A 12,601-nucleotide genomic window follows, 5' to 3' on the forward strand; every position below is an offset into this window, starting at 1 on the left:
TGTAAACAATGCACGCTATTTGATATTCCAGAAATCGCCTGTTGGGCCTCGGCGACACCCACAATGCATTTTGTGGGGGAAGCACTGAATATAAATTCAACTTTTGTTTATTTACAAGAAAACTCCAGGCAGTTTCAATTTAGACAGAAACAAAAGCGCATCACTGCAGGAATACTCCGTCTGATGCGAATCGAGGCCGAGCAGAGTCAAAAGCTGGATGCTGAGCAAAACACAAAGTTGAAAATCAAAGATATTTAAAGTTCACGGAGGCTCGTGGGACCGCCTTGTTCCGTGTGCAAATTAAGGAAGCTAATTTAAGGCAGGCACAAATGAGTCCCAGTTCCTCCTTTAAGTTCAGGGCACACTTCGGTGCAGTAAAGAAAGACAGACCTCACTCTGGCTGTGATTGGTGACTGAAACAATATCACATATCAAGCTCTCCTAAGGGTTTGTGTCATAGCAACAGGCCTGTAAGGAGCACCTGCTGCCAGAAACACACTTAAGTAACTCCACTATTACTGTTATACATAATGTGTTAGTTAGCGTGTGAAGGATAGTCAGTGTGTTAACATCTGATAATATCTCCGTAATATATATCTGAATATGACTCCTGGGTCGACAGCGATGGATCAGGTGAACATGCAGATGTTGGCGGTCGAGTGCGAGCGAGTTCTCTTGTGTCCGCGGGCCACAGACGAGGGTTCTGGCGCTGCACACGGACCGAATCAATGCGCACATGGCTCCCTGCCTGCCCAGCTAATGAACAGCTAATGCTCTCCACTCCTGCTGCTCTGAAAAAAAAAAAGCACCCGCTTCCAAATTGCCACCAGTGATGATTACCTCCTCCATATTGCATGAGCTTTGATGTAAACGATTTAGCTCCACCCCCTGCGCTGGCAGATGCATTGCTCCTTTCCCTCCAGACGTATGGGAGCTGTCATGCTGTGCTTTGTGCGAGAGATGTTTGTATCAGTTTCTCCATTTTTTATTTTTTTTTCCTACAACACGAGCCAGGAGCACGAGCCCCCCCCCCGTGTTCAGGTTTCTTGAAACAAGCTCTTCGGCTGTTTTGACACTTACGTCAGTGCTGTTTTCCAGCTGCTGCACTTGTTTTAGCATCGCTGCAAAAAGACTTAACACTGACTCAGCACAGCATCAGCACACTGCCTCGAAATGTCTTCGCCTCTGAACATCCTCCCCCCCCCGAATAAACATATACAACCGCATTGTTTATTCAGGAGGCTAATGAGCTAATTGTTTAACCCCATGCTACTCTGACTGGTGTACTCAGCAATTCCGAGTCCTCCATTAACTCTGCCTTTGTGCTTTTTTCTCCCCCCCTCCTCTTTGTAATCCACATTTCCATGTCACAGACAGAGCTGCAGTAATTGTAGAGAGAGATAATTGTTTACATACTGCAGGACACATGAACTGACAGTAGAGCCAGGCTGGAGCCTGTGTCACAGAGGAAAAAGTCATTTTTTAATTTTTTTTTTCCTGCAGCAGCCAGGTCCTCAGGCGACCTCAGAGGAAAGCAGAGGGCTGATCAGGCTGCACAGCTTATTGGACTGATGACAGATGATGCATTAATGACTGCTGCATGTGATCCTCCTCTCTCTGTGTGCCTGGACTTTATGTAACTGTGGCAGCCCCAGACAACAAAGGCAAAGTTGCAAGTATTGGTTTTCGGAACAAATTGGCACAGTGACGCTGGCACGGTGACACAACGCCGTATCGTGTGTTTGTCGCACAGAGCTCATGTCCTGTGAGATAGGAAAGATGTAACCATCTTTGGGGGGGATGTTTCCTGACTGAGGGATGTTTCAGCGCCACTGATTGCGTTGACAGTTTGTTGAAGTCAGATATATCCTCTTTTTTTTTTTTTTTCTAACTTGTTGGATAGTGCCTTGATGTTAATTTCTTCGGATGAGATGATACAGCCTGCTCGCATGCACTTAGACTGAGAATATTAAGTCACAAATAATTCTATTTTTTTAATCACTTGAAGGTAGCGGACTTGAAGGTTGCGCCATGTTATTGTCCACATTTCATGTCGGTCAAGGGGCTTGTTCCTCACCAGACCTTGAGGGAAATAGCTGACTACTGTTTTGGTGGTGATTGTTTCCTACAAGTCAAGGTGCAACCAGAGCTTGCTCGAACAGCGCTGTGGAGATGTCTCTGCCAAACTAATAAAAAATAAACAAGAAAAACAGTCCAGTCACTTATCCGCCTATGTTTGAGGTGTCTTAATGTGAGCTATGGGTAGGATCTCTGCAGACGCTCCTCATGTAACCGATCCCTGCATCTCTAGAGGTTAGCTTAGCATAGAATAAAGAGCTCATGGTGCGTTCTATTTCAAGTCAGAAGGCGGAATTTCTGAGTTCTCAGTGGGCAATTTCAACTGGAAGTCTCTCTGACTTGGAAAAAAAACAAAAAACAACCCCAACGTCAAAATCCAAGATGGCTGCTCTGTGGATGAGCAGCCATAAAGACTGTAGAATACACTCTGAAATAGCACGACTGGGTTTATTTGTGTTTCATTAAATCAGTCTTACAAGTTGCTTCAGTGTTTATATGCTCAAAATGCTGTGTAATGCCTTGTAGATCAACTGGTAGCGTAAACGATAGCCAATGGTCTCTAACCCGGCTAGAACTGGTATTCCAACGTTCTCTCGGACCACAGTCAACTCGGCGTGACTGCACATGCACATTGGCCTTTCCTCATTTTGTCTAATCAGGGATAATCAAATGATGCAAAACAAATGCTGACTGGCAATAGTGCATACTCTGTATTCTGCCGGCTGTGTTCTGCAGTCATTTGTTGTATGAACTAAAATCACAATGGAGGCCAGTGTGAATGATATTGCAGCCCACTTCAGTATAATAATCCTGCTCATTCAAATGGCAGCACACTGAGTGTTAATTAGTGCTAATGTTTTTCACCACTCATAACCAAACCTGAGGATGGACCAGTATGAATTTAGGAAAATTAGGCTGAAGGCAGCGTGCGCGCGCGGGATCATGGGATTCCTAAATGGTGTTTCCATAGCAACAGCGGTTTCCCCTTCGCTGCAGGTGATAATTCTGTGGTGGTCCACGCGGCCATGGCCGACCTGTGGTGGGGGCTTTTTGAAGGGGCGTCGAGGTGGTGTGTAGTCATTCATTCTTCCATTAACCTTTGTTTGTACCAGGTGGTCCAGTGAGAACGCTCATTTACACACTGGCAGAAATAGGGCATATTATGTATGTAAAAGAAAGATTTATTTAGCAAATAAAAATAGGACATTAAGAAGACAGTACAGGGCTATAAACAACATTAAAGATGAAAAACTGATAGTTTGATCCAAGCTCAGACGAAGATTCCCATCGGAAAATGCTGGTCCAGTTTAGGCTTATGGACATGCAATTAAAGCTTACGCTCAGCAGAATACTTTATCGATCTTTCAAACTCAACCGCGGTTCCACCTGAAGCTAAACATTAAAGTCTGTTTTAGATTCAAATCAATCTTAATGTCCGATCAGAGACTGCTCCAGCATCAGCCGTGCTGAAGGTGGAATTCACCTTTATCTGAACCACTGCGGACACCTTTGTTTCCATTGACCCGACCGTGGGAGGATGCGCGTCCATGGATTAGTGTTCATTATACCTTGGCTCCGAGCCACAGCAGATAAATTACCCGCAAACGAGGATGTTTAAGGCACCAGATTTAGACTTGAGTGGAGGAAGTGTGCAGGCCACCTGAAATACCCCACGCGGCGTGCAGTTATTAGACTGCCAATGACTGCGACGAGCGGGTGACTGATTGGCCCCGATCCTAGTAAACAACGCCGTAGATTGGCCCACTTTCTGATTGCAGGCCAGTGGGGTAGCCAGCAGGAGGGAATACATTTCCGTCAACCCGCTGAGCATTGCGCTTCACTGTGTTTAATCCAAGCAGGCGTGTGAACAACAACCTGTACGTGCTAAGTGAGATTTATAGACCATAGGTAAGCAGATTGCTGGAATTAATGTCCTCCAAGTGATCCTACTTTCCTAAAAATAAACAGTGTTTAATTAAAAATAGACACTCTGGCCATCAGTGACTATTTGGACCAACACTCACATGAAGGTAGATTTGTGAGATGCATACATGGGCTGGACAAAACAACAACAACACAAACAAGAATCACAAAACTAAAGGCTAAAGTTGTAGGACGGAATGCTGCACCATTATTCTACTTTCGATTTAGGCTTGCAGAAAGTGAACAACAAGCAACAGCATTACATTACGCTGGACGCTGACGCTCTCGTGTAACGCGTCGCATCGGTAAGGCCTCTCGGAACAGCAGCCATCTCTCTAACATCACACGCTGGGGCGGCATTATTCTGTCTGTGTTTAGTTCAGTGTAAGGAAAACAACAAAGCCAGCATAATGGCAGGTCCTCTGTGGCTAAACTTTAAAGTCCCTGGACACCCGAACAGTGTGCTGTTATTTCTTCCAGCCAATTACACTTCTGTACAAGCTGAGGTGGAGGACAACAGGCGCGACAAAACTACTACGAGCCTGAGAGAGATGTCAGACAATCACAGTTCACAACCACACACGCCCATCCTCAGACGAGGTCTAATCAGGCAAAAAACCCCCCCAAAAAAACCACCCGTGTGATTGAACCATAGGTGCTGAGCCTTTAACAGCCCTTGAGATTGAAATTGACATATTGCTTGGCATCTTTGTGATTGTCATAGCAATATACCACCAGGATGGAACATGGGTCCATCACGTTGAAACATGTGTTGATAGCAGCAGTTAGCAGCTTACTCAAAGAATGACACAGTTTAGAGACGCCGACGCTGTTGTGTTACATGGCAGGCGTCGCTTTTTTTTTTTTTTAATTTTCTCACGGGATGATGGCACGCTATCTGAAATTGAGCAATACGTCACCAATGTTTTGTTTAGTGTAGATGAACACAAGTGGCGTACAGGAGGGTCTTCATTCTGGCGGGCTGTTGCTTGGATATGGATGTTGAGCAGGTAATGTCAACTATGTTTTTTTTGCTGGTTAGGATTAGGATTCATCCTCTGGGAACCGCAAATATGCGTACCAACTTACCAGTTTCTTGCAATCCATCCAGCAGTTGTGGAGATTGTTACTTCTGGAGCAAAGTGGCGGTATGACTGGTGAGGTGCTGATTGGATTGTAGTCAGTGATCACCCTTTGTCACTGAAGGGCTACACACTCCAATATCCCTGCCACGTTAGAGTTTCACTGTGGATATTATTTCCAGGATGAAAACTAAACTTTTATGTTCGACAATACAGGGCTGTCAAATAATATTACATTATGTTGTAAGACCATCTATTATTTAGTCCCCCCCCCCCTGCGGCCCCGAAACCGCACTTATAATTCCTTCACATTTGAGATTCAGCTGACTCAATGCTCTGCTGAAAGACATAAAAGTGGTTCTTTTCATTTATTTGTCTAATATTAGCGCTGCAGACAACACTGCCCAGTCAAACTCTATAAATACAACGTGAATCAAAGCTTGGAGTTTCCCTTTGCTAGCTACTTCACAGGCCATCCCTTACAGCCGAGAAGAAAGCCAAGCTAGTCGTTTCCAGCCGTCCCTCTTGAGGATGACGTCCAGCGGGTCAGTCAGTAAGCAGACAGCATAAAGTAGGACCCACGCCGCATCTGTACCCCCATGTTGCCGACCGTATCGTGCGAGGTGATGTATTCAAAGTTCGCGTGCGGCCTTTAGGAGCTGCTGTGAGATCCTGCTCCTGGATATCCATTCATCATGTCTGCCATGTCTGTCACTGCCTGTTTGTTATTGTGGCTTACTACATCCTATGTGTGGAAAAAAAAAAAAAAAGCCAAAAAAAAACCCCACTGCACACTGCACCACAGACTCATTTATCACGGACCTCGTTGGTGCCTCTGTGTGACTTGGTGTTCAATTTAAAAAAGGAGAGGTTCTCAGAAATGGTTAACAGTGTTGTTTGTAGAGCTATTTCTGCTCTGGCAGGTGACTGCACGGAGTGATCGCGGATTTGGTTGAGCACTTTGGGCTTTGTGAAGTAGGCCAGCCCTCGTTTGTAGCTGATGGACTGGCCTCTTTTCTTATGTTCATCCTCAGTGGAGGTGAGGGGCACAACTGTACAACTACCGTTACAACTATCCATGCTACTACCACTGACAAGTACCACTTTAGCTTGAATTTGTGCCAGCCATATTACTACTACTGTAAACTAAAGGTACCTTCAAATAAAGCTTGGGACAGATCCGAAGATTATGTCGGGCCTCGTAAGACCAGACGTCCCGCCGACAACTATTTCCACCAGTGTACACAGATTCTTTCTGGTCTGAGCATCAGAAAAAGAACACATATTGAATTACTTAATAAATACGGAAGACAACACACTCGGTGACATGTCAGCTAGACAACCTCCAAAATGCCACAAGAGCACAAATCCTTCCAGGCCCTTCTTCCAAACCAGAAATGGAGATCCATCAACAACAGTCTCCCTGGTGATTTATGCTGCAATTCGCAAAAAAAAAAAAAAAAAAAAGTTAAGGCAAAATATGAGGGGGAAAAAGACATTTGGATGAGTGGAAGGATATGTGGGCAACGCGGCCAAACGCTACAGAGAGCTGGAGGTGAACTTTCTGTGAGTTGTGACCCTGTTTTCAAAACTGGTCAGGCCATTTCTCACTTTAAAATGTTATAATAATGATCTCAACAGAATGTCAGGCGGTGACAGGATCAGAAGTTAAGTGTTTGGAATTGAACAGAGCACACTGTGTGATTTTATTTTATTTTTTTTTTATTTCCCAACTGCCAATACCAAATGGCCCAGACTGGAGTGGCTTCTGTCCAACTGGGTCCGTTCTGATGCCCAGTAGTAGCTATAATAAAGTAGACAGCTGTGATGTCTAGACTCTCCTTTAGCAGTTAAAACAGGAATTAAAGCTGGTATTTGCACTATTTTGTAACAACGCTAGAAATGTTTAGTACCATAAAGTCTGTTAAAAGATGTTCATGGTCCTCAGAGGTTGTACATTCTGAACACCACCATAAGGTTTATCAGCCACTTGGAGACTTTTAATGACATCTATCAGTAACTATTGGATGGACTGCTATGACATCAATGTCCTCCACAGAAGTAATTGCTGTAACTTTCCCCCAAAACTTTGTTTGTTAACCGAATACATGCTTAATTACTTTGCGTTCAGTGCAAGTTGTCAAATATTAACATGTTAATTTCATCACTGTCAACATGGATTGTTGTAAATATAATACTAGCTGCACATAAGCATGTTAGCATTGTCATTGCGGGCATGCTACATGCTTATATTTGCATTTAATTCAGAGCACGTGGAACTAAGTGCAACTGCACATATTGTGAGGGTAGACTCATAGGCTTTTTTTTGATGTAGTTTATCAATATATTTTCTTTTATTGAATTAAAAGTACCATTTTCTCAACTCTTTATCCTGTTAAGAGTAGATGTCAGAGCCAATTATAAATAGATTCTACGAAAAACCCACATAAAAAGATACTTTTTTTTTTTTTTAAAGGGACCCAATCCAAAAAGGACCCTGCTATATTTAAACCTACTCCAAACTGTGGTAAAAGTACAATTAATGAGCAGTGACCTCCCCAAAAACAGCAGCAATATAAGGATATTACATGCAGTTTTTCTATGCATTAAACAATCCATGCTCCCCATCTTTCCTTGACAAAACGATTACTTCTCCAGTGCTGAGTATGACAAAAGCACATGATAACTGCTCATAGTGTCCAGGTTTGAATCCATGTTGGTGTTTTATGAAGTTCGCACACAAACAAAGTTACAAGCTACATTGTCGGCAAGCTGCTATTGCCTGTGCGAGCGTCTGTTTTAACTCATATCGCTGGCTTCTGTCGACTTGTGGCCTTGTTGCCTTCTCAGCGGTGGTCTGAACGCACCATTGAACATATTGTCACAAAGACCTGAGACCTATAAAAATAGCACTGGACTCAACTGGCCTGGATTTAAATCAGATCTCGCTCAGAACTAAAATGACCCGTGAAGACCTCTTGTTCACAGCAACGGGCAGACTGGACTCATTTTCCAGCATGTATAAAAGAGCAAAGTCTATGACAGCTACTTAAGGTCGTATAATGACTCAAGCCTATAAAAGTGAGCTATAAGAAGCGAATGCTGTGGAGAAAAAAAAAAAAAATAGTAATAATCAGACCTGCTCTTTTCCCTCAGCGAGAGCAGCTTTAAGATGCTATTCAGTGGAGTTGTGTTTCCATCTGGGACTGCAGCGGTTTTCAGTGTGTGAAGTCAAGAGTTCACGTTGCGCCCAACCTGCCTGGACTAGTTTAGTCTCCTGACCAGTAACGGCAACAATCTCTCAACACCTGCCCATCAAAGCCTCCCACTTCCTCCCCTCTCGGCCGCGCGATTCGCTGACGGGCAGAGCGATGACGGCTCCTCGCCTCCTAATTGGTCATTTTTCCTTTTCCAAAATCCCGGAATGGTTGACTTCATCATTTGGCATGTCACAGTATGACTTCTCCTATTCCACTCGCGGTCGGTTCCGAGAGAGACCACATCTCTGCAGCTTTGATCTTTATTTATTTTTTTTTTTTTCATTTTTGTTGTTGTTTTTTTCCCACCGATCCGAAGACTTTAAATTGCTCTCTGGTCTCGTTCTCAGGCAAAGAGCTCGGAAACGCTCCAAGGTCAGAACTACTCTGTCAGCACGTCTGTGCTTGAGTGCTAACTTACTGTGGTACGGACAGAAGAAAGAGCTTTGTGTCGAGGGCCCTGAGTTCAAGACTTCACATGAGCAAAATCTTGAAATCATTCTTTTTCTTGGGTACCCAAGAATTAGTTTTCACTCTTGCACTCTTAGTTATTTTATCGGAGCTGGAGTTTGTTCAGGATAAATGGAGGCAGGATCTGGATTTGAATCTCAGATGTGTAAATGGAACAGTAGTATTTGCACAACTGCAAACCCTTCCTACCCGTGATTTGCTTTGTGAAGAAGTTCAGTAGGTCCCGTATTTCTTCCTCTACCTTTCGCCTGAGAGCAAACACCTCAGAGAGGAAGCCGTAAAATCAATAGTTTCTGCAGTTTTACATGCTGTTGACATCAGGCTGGGTTCATCGGGAATGAATCATCTCAGTCTTTTAGCCAGTTTCGCTGACGGTGATTTAGAAGGTGGAGGTGAGAAGTGGGAGGCTTCTTTTTGAATTTACGTCCAGTGGAAGCTCTGTTTGCGGCCTCCTTTTTTACTGCGCCGCTTGGGTTTATTTGGAGCAGCTGTGCTTATCGCCACGATCAGCTTGTGAAAAAACTCTGGCAGCTTTTGGCAAGATACGAATCCACAGGTTGATTCACTGGCAAACGTCAAACACCATTTGTCATTATTAAAGGTGATGTAGTCAAAACAGCTAAATGATATCTCATCTTCTGTTCATTATTATGGCATAAAGATGGGCTCTCTCTCTTTTATTTATTAATTTATGTGGACTTTTCTTTAGCTGCAGAGCTAGATCCCTAGAGTGGGTCGATGGATGACTGGTATTGTGCTGGTGGGCTCTTAAATCATTAATGCTATGGGCAGTGTAAAGATAATGCTGTGCTTCTGTCCAGTCTGTGTGGTCTGGTTTTTGTCTCTCTTTATTTTTTTTTAATTTCTCCATATTTTTACATGTGTGTTAATGTTCATGCTGATTGAAAAACTGCATAAAGACTTAAATAAAGAAATTAAAAAGCAGCTAAAATCAAAATTATAGCCAAAATTGAAATTGCACTCTAGTATTATGCATACTTATATGAGTCATATATGTACATACACATGCAGGTATTGCGCATACCTCTGCCATCGGTCCCCCTTCATAGATTCCAGCCATCTAAATATGCTTTGTGATTGTATGATTCGATATGATTGTTTTAATCAAGATCCATGCAGTAGTCCCTGAGAAATTGATGAAAATGTTGATCCGTACCTTTATCTGGATCTGCACCAAAAGTTAATTGGGTTTTTTCATCTTATTCCATCCAGGTGCTCAAACACAACCAGCCAGCGAACACACAAACAGACCTGGCTGAAAACACAACCTCCACGAATGAAAAACGATGACAAGGTTTGTTCATTTGTGCCCATAAAACATATTTTGAGCGAAATTGTTAAAAGATGAGTGAAAAAATGAACTGATTATTATTTTACACAGGTTCATGAAGAACACTTTTTGACCGATAAGGTGCTGGTTAGAGTACAGTTTATGATGTTAACCCTGCTGCTGTAGGGTAAGGGGGAATAACGTGAGCAGTCCTTGGCTCTAAAACTACAAACTACATTCTCTATTTTAACTTAACATTGTACCTATGTCAAATCAAACAACACAGCTGTGGCCTTGTTCTGTCAGACGGCTCCATTTATACATAAATTGCAGTGTTTCCCACACATAATTCACAATAATCTACTCATTAATGAGCCAGCATAGAGCCTATATGTAGGAAACACTGCCATTCATGTACAATAACACTAAAAATGAGATCAGAGGTGAAAGGAAAACTGCCTACAATCTTTAAAAAAAATGACTGGATAACGGACAATAACAGTTACATTAGCAAGGTCCGTGGATGTAACATTACTATCAGTCTGCCATGTTAATGTAGGCGCTTCACCATCATAATCTGCCCCTGCCTTTTAGCTGGTGAAAACCTGGATCAGAATGAAGTTAAAATCAACTACAGACCACCTGGTGATAGGATCAAAGCGGCTGCAATGCTAGCTAGAAATATAAAGAACCATTTAACCCTTCGGCTCATTTCACCAAATAATCCTCACATTTGCCATCAGAGTCTGCTCCAAATCATCATGATTGACGACCAGCTAACTTCCACAAGGCACGTTGCATCTGCCACTTGGGTCGTGTTGCTCCACACTATATTCAGTCAGCAAGATGTCCTATCTGACCCCCTCTTGCGTGCGCTGCTCATCTCTCGCCTTGACTACTTCAACATCCCTCCGACACGGCTGCCAGCACTCGCATTAAAAACCGCCGCGAGATGGTCCGAAAAGTGGCAGACTGTCTGGTCAGCTGAGACGGCTCATGTCCTTCCACTTCTCATTACTCTCGGCTGGCTTCTCGCTGCTGCTGCTGCTGCTGCTGCTGCTCGCATCACGCTCACATCACTAACGTTTGACCACAGAGTGGCCGCTTAGCACAGCAGCCACCTACCTGGATTGGCTCATGCGGGTCTATGAGTGTTCTTGTTAACCACTGTCTGAAAATGAACATCAACTAGTCTTAGAGTCACTGTTGTCTTGTCATGAGGAAGTCATAAATAAAGTGAACATGCATTTGTTTTCCTATATATCACAGATATTTTCTGGTCAGTTCGCCTTCTGTTGTCCTCTCTTGAAGCTCAGAGTGCACAAATGGAGATGTTTTCTCAGTCCGGGTCAGTGTTGGAATCAATAAGTAGGGTCTTGCTCTGTGACTGATGTAGCATCAGGAATTGTATTCACTCTGGTCTGATGTACTCTTACAGGGATGTTGCTTTTCTGGACGTCTCTGATGGTCCTTTTGTTGTTGGCGGGGGGATGCACCCCCTTTGCAGCAAAAGGGCTGACGCCGGCGCATGCAATATGCATGAAGCTGTCGGACAAACGGAGAGGGAAGTGAACACACGTAGCGCATTTTGAATACAGATGCTCTGGGAGAGTATCGGCTGGATGGGGAGCACTTAGCAGACCACCTAAGGCTATTGGAGGTGTTTCCTGATGACCAGCTGATTGTTCGAAATGAGCTTCTATAAGATTGCGGGCACCAGCAGCGTTAATAGAACGGAGAGTATCTGCTGGGGTTTTTAAATGAAGATGTGTTATTTTGACACTGAGCAAACGCCCTTAATCAGTTCACCCAACAATGACAATTCCGTCATTATCCACTCAGGTGAAGTTTTCGTATCTGGAGCTTCACAGCAAGACACCATTGCAGCATTATCTGAAACAATTTAAGGAGAAATTTGTTTTAAAATGTAAAGCAACAACCGAAAACAAAGAATAACACATTTTCAGTATACTGTTCTTTAAAAACATCCGAAAAACCAATCACTGCAGATTTACCAGGTGAAACAGACTATTTCATTTACATTCTGTTTTTAAATTTTAAAGTATTTAAAAAGCAACCTTTTTAAAGCTGAAATCTGCGCTAGGCGGCTAAGCTGAAAGCGTGCACCCTGTCAGAAGTGGGGGTACGACCTCGACTGCACGTTGAGGGCTGTAAATGACATTGTTTCAAATCAATTTGGGCTCTCGGGGCTGCTGGAGAATTGGATTACGCCGGACAAGCTGCATGGAGCCAAGTCCCCATTTACTTCAGTTGTTTGGAAGAATGCTCCAGAAATGTTGTGTGGACTATACAACTCCGCCTGACCTTCTAATGGCATGAGGCTGATCAGATAACAGCTGGATTTTCATTTTTGGGTAAACTTATCCTTTAAAGCTTTTACATGGGCATTTTGACATCAGTGTCTTATAGTATTATCATAGCACTAACTGTAGAGACATTTGAAAAATGGTCCTGAGCTTACAGTTCTTCCAACAAGA

The sequence above is a fragment of the Acanthopagrus latus genome, chromosome 14 (assembly GCF_904848185.1).
Source record: "Acanthopagrus latus isolate v.2019 chromosome 14, fAcaLat1.1, whole genome shotgun sequence".
In the NCBI taxonomy this organism is placed as follows: domain Eukaryota; kingdom Metazoa; phylum Chordata; class Actinopteri; order Spariformes; family Sparidae; genus Acanthopagrus; species Acanthopagrus latus.